This window comes from Dromaius novaehollandiae, chromosome 2 (genome assembly GCF_036370855.1).
Source record: "Dromaius novaehollandiae isolate bDroNov1 chromosome 2, bDroNov1.hap1, whole genome shotgun sequence".
NCBI classification, from domain to species: domain Eukaryota; kingdom Metazoa; phylum Chordata; class Aves; order Casuariiformes; family Dromaiidae; genus Dromaius; species Dromaius novaehollandiae.
The window spans coordinates 101,445,673-101,465,779 of NC_088099.1; the positions used below are offsets into that span (position 1 = coordinate 101,445,673).

At 38.4% G+C, this 20,107-nt stretch overlaps 1 long non-coding RNA gene across 1 annotated transcript in view; it reads left to right on the forward strand.

Annotated features, from left to right (window-relative positions):
- LOC135327336 (uncharacterized) overlaps positions 1-11,085 on the forward strand; it is a 36,784-nt gene extending 25,699 nt beyond the window's left edge. Inside the window, exon 3 of the long non-coding RNA XR_010387448.1 lies at positions 10,875-11,085. This is a non-coding gene — a long non-coding RNA (uncharacterized LOC135327336). The remainder of the gene's footprint in view (positions 1-10,874) is intronic.
- Positions 11,086-20,107: the final 9,022 nt, after the last annotated feature.

Consider the following 20,107-nt stretch of genomic DNA (forward strand, 5'->3'; position numbering starts at 1 on the left):
ACTTGATAGAGAACAACAACAGTCTGAGATTTTGTTCCTGCAGATTTCATGGGGCTAGAGGGCTGGGTAGAGGGGAAATACCTCAAAGCATGCCCCATCCAAGAGAAACACTGAGACAGGATCCAACACAAAATCAACTCCTCTGTTCCTGGGAATCCTTGTTAAATGAGTGAATTCACACAACCAAGTCTCCTTTAGGTGGCCAGTCTTTAGAAGTCGTGTCACAGGTAAGCAGTTTAATAATTCTTTATATTTGAACTGAAGGAACAAGTTTGTTGCAATCTTTAGAAAGTATGTCAGGCTCCTTCTTTACTCTTGAGCAAAACATTGTTTTGGTTAGAGGTAACAAGTCAAACGTATTCTATAGCCATTGAAGGTTTTTTTGTTTGTTTGTTTTTTTTTTTAAACAAAAAAGCAATTCCTCTTCTTCATGCTAATGAAATTGTAAATAATGAGGAGCCATATCAAAAGCTCTTTGAAACTGGAAAATTCTTATGGGTATTGATTACCTGTGAGGTTATGAGTCTATTTATGTTTTTAAAGGAAGTTGGCTTTTCTAAGTCCTAGCTTTCTCCACCCTCAGTTGACAAACCTTTTTGAAAGAGTGGTGATGTATTAGGCCAGCACGCTCTATAGGTAGGAGGCATGGCACCGGCAGTGTAGATGCACAAATGAATGCATTTTTTTTGCAGGGACTTGTTTATAGGCTTAGTCTCCTTTTGTACCGCAACATCCTTTGCCATCTGCTTCTCATTATTCTCTGATACTGGTGGTTCTCATGGTGACACTGTCTTGTTTTTTGGCTCTTATTGGAGGGCATTTAGTCACACCCAGGACAGCAGTGTTCAGAACGTGTCTGAGAGGAAATAGCCCCAAAGAAAAACACAGATCCAGAGCACAGTTTTATCTAGAATGCACTGAAAACACTTTGATGGCTTTATCTTATTACACTTTCAGTGTTGCAAAGCAACATTTCCACAAGGAAAAGGATGGCACGTGCTTCATTGGAGCTTGTATTTTTATGCAGTTAGAGAGCTATATATTACTGTGATGCTGTGTGGTAATTAGCAGTAAGTTTCAGGATTTCTTTGTACCAGGCAGAAAGGTTTGCTTCTCATACCAAATGTCCCCCCTTGGGAAGGAAATTTCAGATGAAGAGCATTTCACCAGATCAATAGATGACACCAACAGGAAAGGAAGCTTGCATTTGTCTTGCCATGTCTTACATGCAGCTATGGGCAGTAGAGAAAATTATGTTATCTAGAGATTATCCCTGATAAGAGGATATCTCTCAAACTCCCAGTGCAGCTAGCAATCACACATTGATTTTAGAGAAACAAGCTGTGACAATTTTTTAAATTTCTGTTTTATACTGTGGAACCAGAGGACTAAAGCCATGTCTTCACGTTGAAAGAAAATTTGCAAAATTTCCAAAGGCTGCCGGGCAGCCTTTTATAGTACTCCTCGAACACCTTAAATGCAGCTAGTATCCATTAAGTCATATAGCATAACAAGCAGAGAAGCAGAGCACTGAGCAAGAAATTACAGAGTTTTCTTTCTTTCTCTTTCTCTATCTATTATTTAAAGGCGGGAGACCTGATTCCTGTAAACAACCCCCTAAAGGTACTCCCCTACCAATAGCAGTCCACTGTAAAATAGATAAGGTTCTCATTATGTATTGTCCATGTCTTGATCATAGTTTCTATCATGGTTGACATTCTGGTCCAGTTATATCAGGTACATTCTGTGTAAGTCCCTTAGAAGACTGGGATAAAGTCCTGCTGAATGCAGGATCATTTTGCCTTGGGGAGAGAGTTAGTCAAAGTGCACATAGTTCAAGGTGGATTTCTAGTCAGATTCTGCAGGACTGGGACATTGTAAAAGAAATATTTTTGAATCAAACATAGCTCAGAAGGAATTAAATTAGTTCTTTAATGCCTGGGTTTTCTCCAGAGCCATCAACACAAATTACATTCTAAAATAAGCAGCTAAATATAATAACCAGCATTAAATTGAAAAGAAAAAGTTAATACTGTTATTATGTGATGCATTTTGTTTGAGTAAATTATATGGATAACTTTCACCATAATTTCAGTGGTGTTTATAAAGACCTTTTAAAAAATTTCAGTTCAACATTTCCTATAGCTGTGTTTTTTCATGATGTAATTGAATGTAAGGTATCTGTACAAGATCTAAGTTGCCTCATCTTGATAACTGCTTAACAATGTTTTAAATATAATCAAATCCTAGAATATTCTACATATACACATAACCTCTCCTCTCCTCTCTTCCTATCCTCTTCTCTTCCTTTTTAAGATTTAACTTATTTGGCCTAAAATAGATTCTTTTCTTTAATAAAAAAGGGTTATATTAAAGCAATAACATTATTTAAAAGGCAGTGTTATAGCACTAGTCACCTACTCAAACTTTAGACTGTTTTCTTTTATCAAAACCTTGAAGAAGAGTTCCTCCCAATTGGTTGGTTATAGCTACATTTGGACAAAGTATGTAGTGTAGACTTCTATTTGTGAGACTTCTTTTTTAATATATTGTATTTTCATTGTGGTTTCATGAAATGCCTTATCTGACCATGTTTAAATGCACAAGGATTTATTTTTAAACGCATTCTAATTGGCATTACCTGGGTCACATCATACTTCACTGTCTTCACAGATAGGATTACCAAAGATGTTTTCGTTTTTTTTGTTTTTTTTTTCTCCTTGAAGGAAGACAGAGAAAAGCAAATAGTAAGAAAGGAATAACAAATAATCAGTATTCCTGTGTCAAACTCTTCTGTGAATGTGGACTTACTGAAACACAAAATAATATTAACTAAGAAAAGGTAATTAATATAAAGACAAAAAAAAAACTTCAAATGTCAAAATCACTCTGAATATATGTCCCATTATTCCCCCAGACTCCATCTGTTTTGTTTACATAGTCCTGTCTTGTAAAATTTACTATGGAAGGATAAAGGTCATTTTTGTCAGGTAAGTACAGAACCTGCTAGGTCTGACTGATATAACACTAATGATCTTTTAGAAGCATTTTAATGTGCAAGCTACAGCCAGAGAGTGACTCTTTTATCTCTCATTTTCACACTCACCTAGTCCTATGGTGTGCGTTCAGTTTAGCAGCTGACATCCTAACTACAGTATCTTCACACATACATGATTTAACTATTTCACAGGAAATAATGAAAGCATGCAGGAATTCATTTTCTGTTTCACCTTTCAATGTCAAAAATAGATACAATTGAACAAATAAAAGGGCTTTGACTTGTGGGTTGTCTGTACTCATATAAGAGGAGGTTTCATTCCTATGCTGCTAACCAGCCCAAGCTCTTTCTGAAATGTAGTGTTCAGCATGTGTTATACGTCTCCTGCCCTGCTCTGTCCACAACAGCTACAAGTCCGTTAGTTTCCACTGAGGGTACCTGGCCATTTGACTCTAGCTATGGATGCTGACACTCTTAATGTGATGATCCTGCTAATTTAGTCCAGTATTTTTTTTTTTCGCACATGACAAGGCTGTCTCTTATTCTGAAGCTTCATTACTCTCTGCTGTCATGCTCCCCATAAACTTCATCTGCTTGGTGGAGTTTTGTGTAGTATTGGATAGTCATTTTAACTTGGCAACTTCAGGGTCTTGTTTCCTAATGGCCTGCCAGCTAAATTGGTGTGTTACAGCTGAGTGCACAGCTCACAGATGGTGTTTGAGTGTTTAGTGGCTCTCCGAAGTTAGAGATGTATTTGGTCAGGAGGAAGATTACATTTTTCCCCCAGATAGAGCAAATGTCCTTGGGGATATTTTCTGTGTCAAGGTAGAAACAGTTCCACACATCAGGTACAGGGCACTCTCTTAGCTGAATCAAGATTATTGCATGCACATGTACATATATATATATGTATATATAGATGAGCTTGAAGGTGTATTTATTACTCGTCACCTTGCAAGTTTCTTGTTTGTGGCCTAACTTTTTTTTATTGCTCATGCACGAAGTTGAACATTCATGCTGTTTACTGGTAGAACAGCTCTACAGATTGCTTTGTGTTTATGAGATCTCTACCTTCACTGACATCTCTCATCCTCCTGGATAGCCGTTATGTCTTTTTCTCATTTGTTCATTGTCTTCTTATTTACTTAAAACAGTCAGAGGGCAAGAAGTGGTGGAGGAGTCACAGGCTTTTGTTTACATCTTGACTGGCCTAGTCATGTCATGAGGATGAATAACAGATTCAGAGACTGTCCGTGGCCTTTTGTTCATTTCTAGAATGAAATGTAAAACAGAACTTCTCAAAAGTTCTGAAGGCTGCACTGGACTTGTCTTGTTTCATGTTTGTTCCCATCCAGAGTTGGAATCTGACAGACTGGAATATTTTAACAAAGTCTGTTCTTGTAAGATTTCCAGCCTATTTTGCAAAGCCAAGAGACTCATGAAAATGCAGTTGAGTGTGAAATAGGCAAAGTTTTAGTTGCCTACCTAAACTGCAGCCATGAGGTTAATCATTTGTATTTGTCATTGTTGAACACAGTTCAAAGCTGAAATGTGCAACAAAATGCTGGCCTTTCCTGGCAGCTCCATACAAGGAACCACACTGGTCTACAGAACTACTGCCACTCTACTTAAATTTTGAGATCCCTCTTCCTTCCTATCCTTCCTTTTGCAGCTTGGTAAGAAATCTTTCCTTGAGAGTCTCTCAGTTAATTCCCCCAGGAAGTTCTCAGCTGGCTCAAGGCAGACGACAGGCTCCTCTGCCAGCCTTACACCTTTGGGCTGCTGATGATAAGAAACTGCCTATTCTCTGCTGTTAAAAATTCTTTTATAGTGAGAGGTGGTGTTGGTCATTTGAGGATTAGCACAGATATATCCAGAGAAATAGGAAGCCTGTAACACTTCCTTCCCTTCCTCTTTGATGAACAGGTCTTGGATCACTGACCCTCAGTGTCCCTCTCCAAGTATGAAGAAACTCAGTGGTCCCTCCAAGGCAACAGCCAAGCCAGTAGATATCCCCCTGAACTTGGGAGGAGTGGATTGCAGGGAAAGTTCAAGCGATGAGTTTGTGCTGGCTCCTGGCTACGCACGTGGTGCAAACGCACCTGTGTTGCAGCTGATCCAGAGCCTGCTGCCTGCTGGCCCTCTCCTCATGGAGCTCGGCTGCTGTGGCACTGCTCCTTGGCTCTATAGGGAGTGCCAGTGCTTTGGCAGAGCGGGTGTTGCCGGGTGCACTCACATACTTGTATCAGGTTCTTTGCAGCAAACCAAAACAAGACTGGTCTGTGCAATTATTGGCTTCCTCTTTTTCCTGCTTTGCAAGCCTGTTTAATTCCAAAAGCCTTCCTTCTGTGTTCTTCGATTTTGAATAGTTCTGGCAGTTTCTTTTTTCCACCACAAATACCTGAAAAATAAGCCGGTCATGATTTCCAGCATTCCTTCTGTACCATGACTTTGGATTTTTCAGCAAGCTGCAGAATAAATGCCTCTACGAACATTTTCATGATAAAGTATTACCTAATAACCCTTCAGATCCCTTTTGTCACCTCTCTCATATAGCAGATAGCTCGTACTAGCAACTTACGTTGTCACTAGAAGGTGTTTTTCAATGCCTATGTCTCATTATCAGTGTAACCTTTTGTGGTAGCTTTTTTCTTGGTGCTTGCAGACTGCAGCATATGAAGCACAGGCATGTCCTAAAAAGAGATGGACAAAAACAGTGTCTTCATCCTTAGCAGATTTTCTCCCGGATTATATTCACTTTGCATGCAAAAAACATAAAGGTAACATTTTACAAGGAAAGCAGTGGATAGAACAATGGTCTATAACTCAGCAGAGCTCAATTTTTGGTTCTGACACTGGCTTATTAAGCAAAGTCAGTTGTATTATCAATACAGTTTGGGATAAAGACAATGTCTTTGTAATATAATGTGAGATTTATAAGTGAAAAATATTATACAGCAGAAATAATAATAAAATCCTAAAATGATAATAAAATTATGGTTTTTATATGTTTATGCTATGCACAATGGAAGGAACTAAATTCCATTCTGCCTGATATGTCATCAATGGTGCTATTAACTGGTTTACATTTTAAGGGCTACATATATTAATGTATTATCTTTAGCTGTACCTTCAGATACAGCTGCGCTTTTCCATTGAAAGTAGTAACATTTCATTGTAGTAACTTTGGGCAACATTTGCTGTGTCTTTGTTACTGTTGGTAAGCCATAAAGAACTTGAACCAATTTATAGATTCCACACTGAGTTTAAATACCTGCCATTTGTGGTGATGGTAGGGAGAGGACTTTTTATTTGTAAACTGATATGTTGCACAAATTCTTGGGCTGTAAGGACTGTGATCCCCTGAAAATAATTTGCATAAAGTCATTTCTGCCTGTATTTACTCTCTAAATATCTTCTCTGGCTCTATGGGCAACATGCAACATTTATTTTGCTTTATTTTACGCAATGTAAGTAATAGATATATTCAGGACTAGATCCTGACTGCCTCAGCTGATATACATCAGTGTAGCTCAGGGTTACATCAGCTGAGAATCCACCCTTACCATCCGTTGTAAGTGGCAGTCTTTCAGTGCATTATACAAATGTTCACTACAGTTTATCAGTAGCAAAGCTGTCACCCAACAGTACACAGTGTCTTCCATCAGCCATTACTTTTATGTCATCATCATCAAGTGTAGCTTAAGAGAATCTGTGCATCGTTTCTTTCCTTCTGAACAATTTCCATTGAAATAATTGACCTGCTTTTATGGTAATTTGGTCTCTGCTATTTGTTACTCCAGCATTTTGCAAAGAAAAATGCAAAACTAATGCCCTAGAACAGACACATTCAGCCAAATTATTTACCAGTAATCCAAGGAATCATGGATAAATCCATTGCTCAAGTGTCTTCTCGTTTGGAGCTTTATTCAGTTTTCACCTAAGGGCTGAGATTTATTTTTTTTGTAGGTGGAGGGGTGGTTTTGTTTTCGAAAGGTAATACTCATGCTCTCTGCCCTAGAGCAACTTTGTATAAATCTCTTCTAGAAACTGTATCTGCCAGCACTGTCACTCCACCCACAAGCTTTCACTAGTACTCCCTAAAAATATTTAAAGGGGCTGTTTCCACTTGTTTGGTACATTTCACTTCATGTTTCTGCCTCCTCCCTCTTCATTCCTCAAAACAGTCAATAAAAGATATCATTTAAGACCAGTGTTTTGAAGTGACAACCAATAAACAGCCTTACACCATGATTAATCACTATTCAGGAATAGTGTGCTGTAACTTATGAATACATTGGGCCCACTGAGTTTGTTTTAAAGAAGTCAAGAGATTCTGTTTATGGTTGGAGCCTTCACTGAGTCACTGGATATGCATTTTTTTCCCAACAATTTATGCCACTGCTGATAATGTTCATTTTAATGTATTATATAGTCACTTGGAAGTGCAAATGAGTATGGAAGTGACATTCATAGAATCTGGACTGTTTGACAAATTAAACAATAAGGAGGATTTTAATTTCTGGCTAAAAGCTGAAAACTATAGTCAAGATGTGTGATGAGAATATCATTTAAATAAAAATTGCTGTTTCAAAAATCAAAAGGAATGATGTTTGGTTTTACCTAACAGATGTATATGTCTTATTTTCTTTGGTTCCTAGAAAGTTTGTCATTCTGTAGATTTTCTGAGCTGGTGTTGCATTTTTCAGTGGTAATGTGCACCAAAGTAAAGAGATCATAGATGTCACCATGCTGGTTAAAGCCAGATCTATGTTAGTGGTAGGCTTTTAGGATCTGATAACAGTGAGCATGGTCTGAATTTGTCTATTTTCCTTTGGAAGTTTTTTCAATAGGTAGATTCCTTTAGCTGAAGGTGCCAGTCTCAGCAGGGCTGACGATGAATGGACCTTCATTCTGCTATTTTTCATCTTGGTGTCCTAAAAAAGTGCAGCTTTCTTGATAGATGACAGGTGGAGACACGAGTTCTATTCTGAATGTTTAACCTCCTGAAAATGGAAGTGAAATGGGGAGCAAAAACAGGACCAGAGCACAAGCTGAATATTTTCATTGTTGCCTAAATCTTAAAAAAGTCAGATAGCCACATTTTGTATTATGTATTCATGCTGTTTACACAAGCAGCTTCCAATACAATGAATAATATAGCGGTAGTAGTATTCATGAACTGCTGTGAAAGTACTCATTGCATAGCCAGATCCCGCCTCCATGAGGAGGAAGTTGTCTCACTTTTACAGCTGGGAGTTTTGGTCCCTAATTTTTCTTAGTGCTTCAGGATCACTGTGAATGAAAGAGGACTCAGTATTTTCAGGACTCTGTTTTGAGTGGCATGCCCTCCTTCTTGATCTATGTGTCTGGGGGGAGGCATGATTTCTGTCTCAAAACATTTTACAAATGGTATATTGAACATTTCATTCCAGTGTTGCCTTTTCAGAGGTAGCTTCATTTAGTAAGGTGAACCCAAATAATCTATTAGCAAATGACTCTTACCTGAAGTGAGATGGTGAACTTAATCCAGATTCCTGTGGAAAATACATGATTACTAGTGTTCTCAGCACAGAGGCTGGTTGGCTGTGATCCTTATAGGATATGGATTTCTGACATGGGTGCAGCCAGGTGAGACATCTATATCATTCTGCTTGTTTGATGAAGGATCAGAAGAATATTATGAGCTAAAATAGTCTTTTTATGTACTTTTTTCCCCACAAAAAACAAACTATGCAGTCCAGAAAAACTGTGTGGCTAATCCTGCCCTATTAACTCTCCTCAATGGATGAATACTTTACATGTAGATGTTAATGGAAATAATTAAAGAGGACAATAAATTTTTTTTATTTAAAAAGAAATGTAGCTTCAGAGTTGAGAACATCTGGAATGTCATGGTTATTTTAGTGTAATTCCACAGTCAATTGTATTTCTTACTTTCCAGGCCTATGAGGATATTCTTTCTTCTTTCTTTCTTTCTTTCCATCCCTCCTTGCTTCCTTCTTTCCTTCCTTCCTTCCTTCTTTCTCAAAAAATATTATCATTTCATAATATTAATGAAATATGCTGTGATGCTCCTGTAGGCCACTCTGGGTAAACAATTAACAAGGAAGAGGATTTGCTTTTTGGCCCTAAGTCTGTAAAGCAGGACTTTGTGACTGTTTAGGATATAAGCAAACTGGACTGTAATGTTTCAAAAAGTCCTGCAAAATACCTGACAGATCAACCTACAGTCACTGAAAGAATCACCTGTTTCAGCTCAACAGATGCTCCTGTATTTAGTGATTTGTACCTGCAGCTTTCTTAGTAACCCATAAACTGATTATTTGCTTACTGACAGTGGAATTAAAAGCTTCTTGCCATTTTCACAAAAGCAAACAAATTTGTAGATGACAGAAAGTTAAAACACAGATGATAAAACTGTAAGATACAGGCATATTTCCAAGTATTAATAAGATGGAGAAAAGAAGACTGTCAACAGTGGTGCAGTCCAACTCACAGTCAACAAGCCAGGCTTAAATGGCCTTTAAGACATTTCCACAAACTCCATCTCCCTTCCCATGGAGATGTGCACCTCTGGTAACTTCTCCCCTTGTTCTTCACACAGCCAGGCAGCTAAAGCATGAGAGTTCTCATGAGAAGAGGGGCTGGGCTGGTGCCATGCCTCCTCCCACACATGCATCCCGCTCAACACCGAGGGTCAGGAGTCATGAATGTGATGACAAGGCCAGTCCCCAAATCCAGACCTATGACTGGCAAATTTGGGGGTTTTATTTCTGCTACTTATTCAAATCTAGAGCAAAGACAGAATCCTTTTAAGTGTCCCCATTACTATTTGTAGTTCTGAGAGGAAGGTGGTCATGACTCCGTGAGTGCTGGAGAAAAACACATGCATCTGTGAAATATGTATATGTAGACAGGAAAATGCTTTGAAAGAGTATAAAGCACAGTGCAAGTATTGCTGTTTTTTCTTCTCCAGTCATATGCTACGCTTAAAAAAGCCAGCATGTTTTCTTCCACAAAAAGATCTTTATACTTCTGAACTTTCATAAGGCTTAATCAATACAGATAATGGTAAGAGCACAATGACATCATATTTGGTTCTGGAGTTGTGCATCTCAGATGCTTAGTCACTTAAATCAGTGGAAATAAGCATAGCAGTTAGAAGTTTCAAAAGGTCAAAGAAGCTACTGTCTTTTTAGCTTTGAATCAGCTGAGAGGTTCCAGTTTCCTGGACACCATAATGCCAAGACTGCATCTCTGCATCTGATTTCTTTTTTTTTTCTCTTTGAAGCAGCGTAGTAATTAGCTTAAAGGGCAAATCACACCACATTCAGTAGTAGAATAAAGTGTAACTTCCTTTTTATTTTTCTCTTTCACATGAAACTAGTTTAAAGAGGAGTTTGAGCCCACATTGTATGCAGAAATATTTGACTGAAGTTCTCCTACCCAAGCACCAAAAAACTGTTCATGTTTTCTATTAAAATGAACACTGGTTGGTACAAATATGAGAGTTCTTTTACCACTTTCTCAGAGGAGAATAGGTGACAAAGTGTTCCTTAGAGAGCAAATTTGTAAGAAAACTAAAATCAAAGCAAAAGATTTTAAAACCTTGTTTTAAAATATGATTTGTTGTTTTTATTTATAAAAGCAGAAGCATGATTTCTGGGAGGAAGCCACCCCTCATCAAGATTGCATTGGAAGAAAAGTGCTTCTTTTTTTTTTCATACCTAGATGTGTTGGTCAATCAAACGTGGCACTCACTCTGATCATAACATTTATCATTATGACAGAATTCTGCAGGGTTTTAGGGACTGTTATTCCTTGTATGTTCCTCCAAATGACTCTTCTTTGTTTTATTTCTATATATTTCCAGCTGCCGTTCTGCTGTAGAAGTGAGGCTGTCCAAAAGGATTATTGAACATTTCCATTTTGGGATATATGCAGTCTTCTCAGAACTGGGAACCACACATTGGTGTTCTTGGGACTTCTGGCTGGTTGTGCTGTTAGTAATTTTACTTTGGTTTGTGAGACTTTACCTGCATTATTGTAGTCAGTGGCTCTTCCTTCAGGCCATCTCAGTTCCTGTTACAAAGTAAGTCCTGTTGCCTTCTTTCTCAGTTGGAATATTTCTACCAATAGCTAAACTGAAAGGTTCCTTCACGCTATGAGGAGAACTGATGACTAAGACCTGTGCTAGGAAGCTGCATGCAAGCCCAGATAGGAGCCTCTGCAAAGATTAGGAGAACAAGAACCAACTCTGGACTGCAGAAGCTCTGCTAAGTAAAAGTGACTCTAACAAAAAGGCGAGGGTGTTACTGATGTAACTTCATCAATCCAGAACAGGGTGTGTCCATCTGTGCATCTTGTGCCATCCCTACCTCTCTCCCCTCCGAGATACCCCACAGGTTATGTATCTTTCACAAGAACTGTTTATCATTTTGAATCAAGGATTTCAAAATGCCTGAATAGTGCACAAAAATGAAGATGCATTTTATTCATAGTTGATGTTGTTAAAGTGATTTGTGAGTAAAATATTTTATAAGAATTTAAATTTGATATATCAAATTTATTGAGGACTATACTAGGTTGACACATTCTAACTATATGACATATTGACTTTAGCTCAGGAATCAGAGCTCTCTACAGAGTTCTATGAAAATCACTCCCTGTCAGTACCTGACATGGAAAAAAAGAGATGGAGAACAACTCCAGAAGGTCATATGTACCTGCTTCCCTATGTGTTGCCATTGGGTAGAAAATGGGTTATAGGCCAAATAAAATCAGTCATGGTTAGGGAAGGGAAGATTTTTCCAATAGAAGATTTTTTTTCCCCACACTTTAAAGCATCATGCACACCTGATTCAGTCAGTAGGAGTCAGTAACACACAGCTTTGTGACCTGTCTGTTATGTGCTAAACTAGAGGACACTGGGATTGCTGGGTAGAATTTGAACAGGGTATCTGGGCAGACTGTGGTCAGCAATGATTTGTTAAGAGGGTCTTCTAGATCTTAGCGCAAAGCCAGACATCTCTTGTGTCCAGTCTTGCACAAGACCAAGAGGTCTCAGCCAGCTGGCATTAAAACTTTTTAGGGGCCAAGGATCAAGAGTCTGTGAAAAGAAAGGAAACAGAACAGAAGGAAACAACATGGGGCAGAGAGGAAGTCATGTTCAAAACCACTAATCACAGCAATCTCAGGCACATGACTACATCAAGGATAACAGTCTCAAGCAGGATGTCCTGGATTAATGGCCAAATCTGTAACTGGGTGCCCTCAGTGCAAGTGACAGAGTTGAACACCCTCTAGTCCCATCAATTCCAATGGTAGCACTCACAAATGCAAATCAAAGTGAAAACCAAGCCACTTTTACTTTAGTCATTAGGTGTGGATGGATGCGGGAAAAAAATTTAAGCCACTTTGATTGTCTTCACATTTTTTGCCTTAAATTTCAGCATCTGTATGTAGCTCATAATACCATGCAGTTCCCATCTCCTGCATGGGAAGGGGCTGGGCTGTTTGCTTACTGCCTGTTGCAGGGAGTGCTCTCAGCTTGCTGCTCCTTGGTGGCAAGTGGGACATTTTCAGTCACTTTAAGGATGCTTGAAATTGTGGCTTTCATGACACATTTTCTGCTTTGTGCTGCTGTGTGCAGCTGTTTCCAAGGCTGCTGCAGTATGCAGAGAGGGGTGAGGTCTTGGGGCCTGTGCTCAGACTGGTGTTTGTGACCACCAATGCATTTCTGTAACCCAGCCTGCACCATCCCGAGGGCCTGGAGGTGCGCCCAACGAACTGAGAGTGAAAGGGGATCAAAGGAGGAGGAGAAAGGTTTGGGTTTTTTTTGAAGAGCTTCATACACTTTTTGGTGTGATCCTGTTGGGAAATAGGTGGAGACCCTATTTGGGAATGCTGGGGAGCGAAATCAGGATTTTAACCTGAGGACACAAAACTGGCTCATGCTTCTATTATCACATGAAGGCTTGTGACCAACCTAGGGATTGAACTTTACACTGAAATATGTTGTATGCATTATTTCACTTTTTTGATGGCCTGCTTGAGAACACAGACAAACTCTCTGCTGCCTTCTTACTTTGCTTATATACAGATTCCAGTTTTTCCCTCACACTGTCGAACTGTGCTACCAGAACTCCTTGCTGCAAACTGGTGAAGAATTGGCCATGGTTGTGGTGGGACCCCTAACCTTGAACGCAGGGCTGCTGCTTTTGGTTCTGGTCAGATGGGGCTGTCAGCAACTGTTTGACTCATTCCCTTCCTTCTTGTCAAAGTTTATCATGGCTATGGGACTCTGGACAGTGCTAGACCCCTTGGCAGTGTTTGTAGTGGATTCATTCCTGGGGGTAAGTCACTTAAAATAACTTGGACATGAGTCCTTGATGTAGAAGTTCGTTTTATTCAGTGAATCAGTAAAAGATATGAAATTCAACCCCTGGCAATGGAACATGAAAGTTAAAAAGAAATTAAATAATAATGTTATACATTACCTTTTTATTAACAAAATTCCCGTCTAATGAAGTCACAGTGTTTCTACATAAAATTAAGAGCACTGTACAAGCCATATATGGAGATAAGAAAGTAAATCCAGCACTGGAATGATAGCATCTGCTTTGAAAAAGATTACTGCAATTTTTGATATTAATGGAGATGGGTTAATGAATGGTCCTTATTATTAGCATTTCAGATTTTTCTAAGAACTGAAACAGAGAAACTGAAAAAATACCAAAACCAAAAGGAGAGGTTATTGTGCATTCCTCTGACATGCAATGTAGTTAATACCCTTAATTGGCACACCTAGAAAAGACTTGCAAGATGGGAAGACAAACTTCCTTACAGTGACAGCCTCATAGCATTTAAAATCATGAGAGCGAAGCCACCGACTCTGGCAGTGCCTATATACGTGCTGCATGCCTTGGCAGCAGGAGGGCTTCCATCACATATGACATAGTGTCCAGCCTCCCAGAATATGCATTTCAGATTTGGGTCTTGCTGTGCAGGTGACACAGTCCTTTCAATGGGCACTGGGTGGTGTGAGCTTTTGTGTGTGCAGGGGGTCTCCTGGACTCCTGGGACTGGCCTGCCTTGGAGCGATGTGTAAGAATAACACATTTTCCCACTGAGGATCCATAGCCTGTGCTCTGAATCAGGTTTCCTCAGGTCTGCTGATTCCTTGTCCACTAAACTTTACAGGACTTTTTAAAAGTCCTGTAAAAATGTGCTTTTTCTTTATTTTTATGCGGCTTCCCATTGCAGTGCTTTTTAAAATTAAAATTTGGCTGTTCAAGAAGTTTAATTTGAACTCTCTCAGGAGGTAATTGCCATATTTTAAGCATGTGGCAACACACTGTAGTTTCCACTTGGACTGCCTGCCTATTTTTTTCATGGTGTAAACCATGCACAGAATTGAGATTTAATTGAAATTATTTTGATGAAGGTATTTTTTCCTAAGAGAAAAAGGAATATTTCCCTAATATCCATGCTGGAAATATTTAAATATTTTGAAGGCTTTTTCCACCCTAATACTGGCACATTTAGAATAACTGAAGAAAAGTCTTTCCTGCATTTGTATTGAGAAAATTGTTCTTATTGGCTTCAGTGGAATTGTGCTTGTAAGATAGGAATAAAGTAACTAAGATTTTCATTTCAGTACTAAAAAAGCACACTTCTCTCTATACTTCATACTGAAAATCTGGCAATTTTACCCACCAAGATTACCTTTGGTAGAAACTCATTTGTTCAAATATTATACAATACACTGTGCGTATTCTTTCCAAAATGAAACCGTATCTCTTACATGTGTTTCTGGTATTACATTTGTAGATTTTTTCCCCTGACATTTTTTCAGCAGCTATTTCAGATTTACTTGCCAATCTATTTTAGATCAAGCATTTTTAAAATATTGTGTTGTGGTAATATGAGTTATTTCAGTGTTACAATATATTTTAGTATCCCAAATGGACCGAATACTTATGAAAGATGACAGATAGACCTGAAGACATAGGTTTCTTTGTTTACCAGCTAATTTTATTATTATTAAAGGAAGACTAGAGAGCAGGTGAATGTTGGGGGCGGGGGGTTCAACTTATAGTTTAAGATACTGTATCAAAAGTGTGATTCTAGGCTTGATTTGCTATCAGTTTGCAGAAGGATCATTCCAGGATTAGGAAACTTGCCTACAATTTTGGTGAATTCGGGTCAAGCTCCAACTCTGCCAGAGTTTTCCTGGGATTGATCATTTAGTCTCTCTGTGGCTTCTTTCTTCACTTGTAAAATGCAGAGAATACCAGTTCTTTATTCACATGGGTATGTTTCATCATAAAAAAAATTAGAGATTGCAAAGTGCTTACATCACCATCATCATATGGTGTGGTAAGTACCTGAGACAGATATTGATAAATAGATCTTAAACAATTTGATAATAAGACACCTTTCTTGGATCATGTCTTTGAAAAACATAGAAGGATTGATACAATCTCCTTGTTAGAAAAAATGGATAGGAAAATACACATTTTTTTTCACCTTGCCAGAAGGAACTGCTTGGATAAGAGAGAAATTTACTCTTCTTTGCCATTCAGTCTTCTGCCTCTCTGGAGGGATGTCAGAATGTGATTACTCTGCAGAGGATTTTCCTTGGCAGACAGTTTCTTCTGTAAGACAAGGAAGGAGGCACCCAGCTTTTATGCAAGCAGAGGAGATGATAGAACAGAGAGATAGAACAGAACTGCAAGATAATGTCTTTTTCTTCTGCTTTTATTTTTAAGAATACTGACAGATCTGAATTGGTGCCTAGTCTTTATATGCCATTACCAGTCTCCTGGGACCTGTAATTTCCATTACTGAAAGCTGGCAGTGTTGCAAATGGTGGAGAGAGAACAGAAGATAAACTCAAGAATCTTATTCTTAGTAGTGCTCACCACTGGACTTGTAAATGTCTTTCCTTCAGTGAGCTCCTTACTATGCATGTCACTGCAAGGGTAGTCAAAAATAGGGAGGAAGTTTTGACTGTTTCAAGGATCAGCCCAGGCAAGTTGCTCCAGAAGGTGCAGGTTTTTTGAATCCTAATGGTCACAGATTTCCTTTCTGTAAGATGAATACTAGATTTTTTGGTGGTGTGATTTCCCATGTCCTTACAAATGCATTAATATGATTTAGTATGGATGCTGCTGTCACTGTGTCACATTAAAAAAAAAAAGTGGAGAGATGGATTAATTTTAGCTCTCAGCAGAAGACCCATGACATGTAGCTGAATTCTTCTAAATTGATCCAGCAGAGGGCAATAATATGTCAAAACAGTAGCTAGTTCTTAAGAACTAGATATGGAAAAAAAAAAGAGGAAAACCATAGAATTTTGAGGAAATCTTTTCCCTGCTTTACTGGAAGTATAATGAAACAGTGAGTGCTGCAAAAACATTGGGATTCTTTATGAATTGTTGCAGAAATACACAAGTCACCTTATTCCCCCTTAAATGACTGTTTTAATCTATGAATATTAATTTTGTGCACATATTTAACATGCTAAAGATTTATGTGATCCTCAGTAGAATGAAAATAGTCATGTTTATTTTTTTAAAAAGCAGTTGAACATGAATTATTGATAGCCTACCTAAGTAGGATATATAACAACCATGTACTTCTGGAGCAGCTATTAGTGACACAACTTACAATTAAGAGGTATCTTTAATTCCACCACAGCAATGGAAGCCATATAAAGTACAGTCAGATCTGTTCAGTGGTATTGGTCTCACTGTGTCTCAATTTCTTATCAGGAGAAAAAGAAATTAAGTAAGAGGGCTGTATCTTAAAACAATGCACATGTTTGTTGCTGCTTTGGTGTTACAGGCTCTTCTTTGTGGCTTTCCAAATGGGACTGACTGCACACTAGAATGGGGTGCAAGAGGAATGTTTCATTTTCTGGCTTAAAACATTCCAGACAGACATGATAATACATGTACATAAATTAAAATACTGCTTCATAAGGGGGAACTTGTCTCTTTTGCACTGAAAAAAAGTCAGCCCCTTTGGGCAAAACTTAACACAACCCTGCTGGTGTCCCCTGTTGATCTACTTGTAGTTGCTTTCTCCATTTTTCTCACCTCATTGGGTCTCAGTGAAGCTTTGTGAATCCACTACTTTTGACTGATGCTATTTTTCGCAAGGCTAGTGAAAAAGCTCTGCTAGGTGACAGCTAGCAACACACAGAGACATTCTGATACTTCTATTTGGCATTTCAGATAACATTATTATTGCTTTCATTTTCCAATGGTAGCACCAAATCTTGACTTGATTTGAAACTGGGAATTGGTGCATAGGCTCCCTCCAAAGTGCCATGTTCAAAATGATGTATAGATGATTTTCTGTGTCTGGTAGGTACCAGTATTTTTCTTGTGACAAGTCATTTTGTGACTAGCCTTTTTGGAATTATGCACTGGCACAGGGGTTTTCTGCTCACTTGGCACTCTTAAAAACAGAAACTTAAACCGTTCAATATTTTGCCTCCCTGGTCATTGAAATAAGGCAAATCGTAGCCTTACTCTTCTTCCACCTTTTCCTGAAATATGTTAATGAAACCCAGAGTGAGTACTTTAAATGAGATATGATTTTTGTTTCCTGAGCAAATAGGGTGTATCTGTAGGGTAGATTTTAGTAGCACTAAAATAAGCAAGAAAATAGTCTATATAAAGTTTCACACCTCATGGTTAGTTTTAAAGTCTGTGTAGCAGACTCCTGATTTTCAAGCTGCGTGTCCTGCAAATTACAGTTAAATACTTCTTATAAAGAAACTTGGGTTCCTTTGTGTCTATAGATGAACATGCTCATCAAATTTGGCATTTCCCTATTTTGATTTCTTTTTCCCTCTCTGACAGCGACTTGCAAACAGTGTAGAGAAACCCATTGCTGATGCTGCAAAGCTCTACTGGGTCTTTCTAAGAGCAGAGGAATCAGGGATTCCTGGTGCACTAATCACTGTGATGCTTTACGCAATTCTATTCATCATTTCGTCGACAATATTGTATCTTTACTTTCTAAGGTATGTCTTTTTATCTTATTATCCACTTAGGAGCTTAGGCTCATGTCTGTGCTCCTCCTCCTGCAAGCTAAAATAAGGTGATATCAGAAAAGATATATCGGTATATCACTATGTCACATGTCCACAGCACAGAATTTCAGACTATCAAGGGAGGTTAACTCCTGTGTAACTTTTGATACATTTGTACTTGGTGGGCACTGTGAGTCAGAGAGGGAGCCACTCACTTCCTTAACAGGAATACAGTAGATTTCATGACCTTTCGTATTGTCTAGGATCTTCTGTTCTACTGTTTTTTAAGAATCATGTCTATTTTAAGGGTTTAAGGTCTAAGGTCTGTATATCTTTTATTTAGGTGCTTTGGAAGATCTTATCTTTGGACTTCCAAGTAGAGTTTTTGTGAGGAATAGGAAAAACTCAGAAAGCTACAAGGGGATCAAGTACACAGTCTCTCTCTGATACTGCAATAGACCACAGAGTCTTACATCTTTAGATGACACGGTTTTAGACTTGATGTGACTGAGAGTTTGACCCAGTGCATGATACGATGTACTCCAAATAATTTTCCCGTGACTTTTGCCTGTTACCAACATTAATACACTCAACTTCATCATGAAATCTAACCAGCTACCTTTCTTGACAGCTTTCTAGCAGGCACCATTAGCTATGCAGACATCAGGGACAGGCATGGGACACTGAGAGCAAATGAAACAGCTTGTCTAATATATTGGCTGAAAAAGTTTATTTGCCTTTTTCTGAGCAACTCATTTACAATGCAGTATGAATTTTTTACTGGCCCTTGAATCACTCACATTGGATGGTGGCAAGCACCCATAAAAAACAGTATGAAAGGGCAAAATCCAGGCAAATCTAAGAACAGAAATGTTCAGTATACTGCTTCCATCTGACAGAATCATCCCTAGGTCGTCTTCTTTCCACAAACTCCATTACAGCAGGCAGAAAAAGATAAATGGCAATCTAAATTTCTGCAAAGTATTTCAAAGCTCCTGCATTCCTGGAAGCTGTACACAACTCCAATGTACTGGTAGTCTAGTTAATTAGTTTTTGAGATGTTAATGCCTTCTTAATCATTGACTTAATAGTTTTGAATAGCTTCATAAGTTTTAGCTGCTGTCGTTTATTACTCAGGAAAATTAATTTAAATTAAAACATTTGTAAGGCAGGTTTTTATGAGAATATTACCAACATCTTCATTGTCTGGGGAACAGGTGCAAGATCATCAAAGGTTCCTTTCCTTCTGGATCAATTTTCCCATAATGTTTTCCAATAAAGGGGTGGGGGGAGAATGTTACTGGGGGAAAAAAAGTTGTCTTAGTACGACACATTTTAAAAATGATTCATAGCAAAATACAAAAGCAAATGGAAGATAACAAAATCTGTTACAGTGCATTAGGTCTTTGAAGCTCTTTGCTTGATAGAAAAAAAAAAAACGTTTAAAATACTGGAGTCTGTGCGGAGTAAAGTTATACTGTGAGCTTCTGAAATAGGATCAGCTTTCTGTTCAACACATGTCCACAGCCCAGCAGAGTGAGAATCTGGGCCCTGGCAAGGACTCTTGAGCATCACACTATCCCAATCCACAAATGAGAGCATTAAAACCTTTTCAACTGCCTTTAAGAAAAGCATCTCTACAATGCATAACTTTATCTTGGTTTCCCAAATATATGTATATAATGGCATTTGTTTCCAAAAGAAAATAGTATTTTAAACAAGGCAGTAGTAAAACTGACTACACCTTGGTGTGAGTAGTCCTCAGGTGCTATATCCCAAGGACAATAAATGTAAGGTCACTGGACTAAGTAAACACATATTTTCACACAGACATCCACCACATCCTTCACTCATAAGGTGAACCAATATATCTTGTCTCCTAATACACCAGTCCATAGGGAAGAATTTGACCCTTGGACAGTACAGTTGGTGACACTGGTTAGAATTACTCAGCAATTTGCTATTTAACAGAGTATTAAAAAAAACAATGAGAACGGTGGGTCCACCAAAGCAGGCAGGGAAAGTGTCTGTTTCTGCTAGAGCTAAGAAGCTTCATG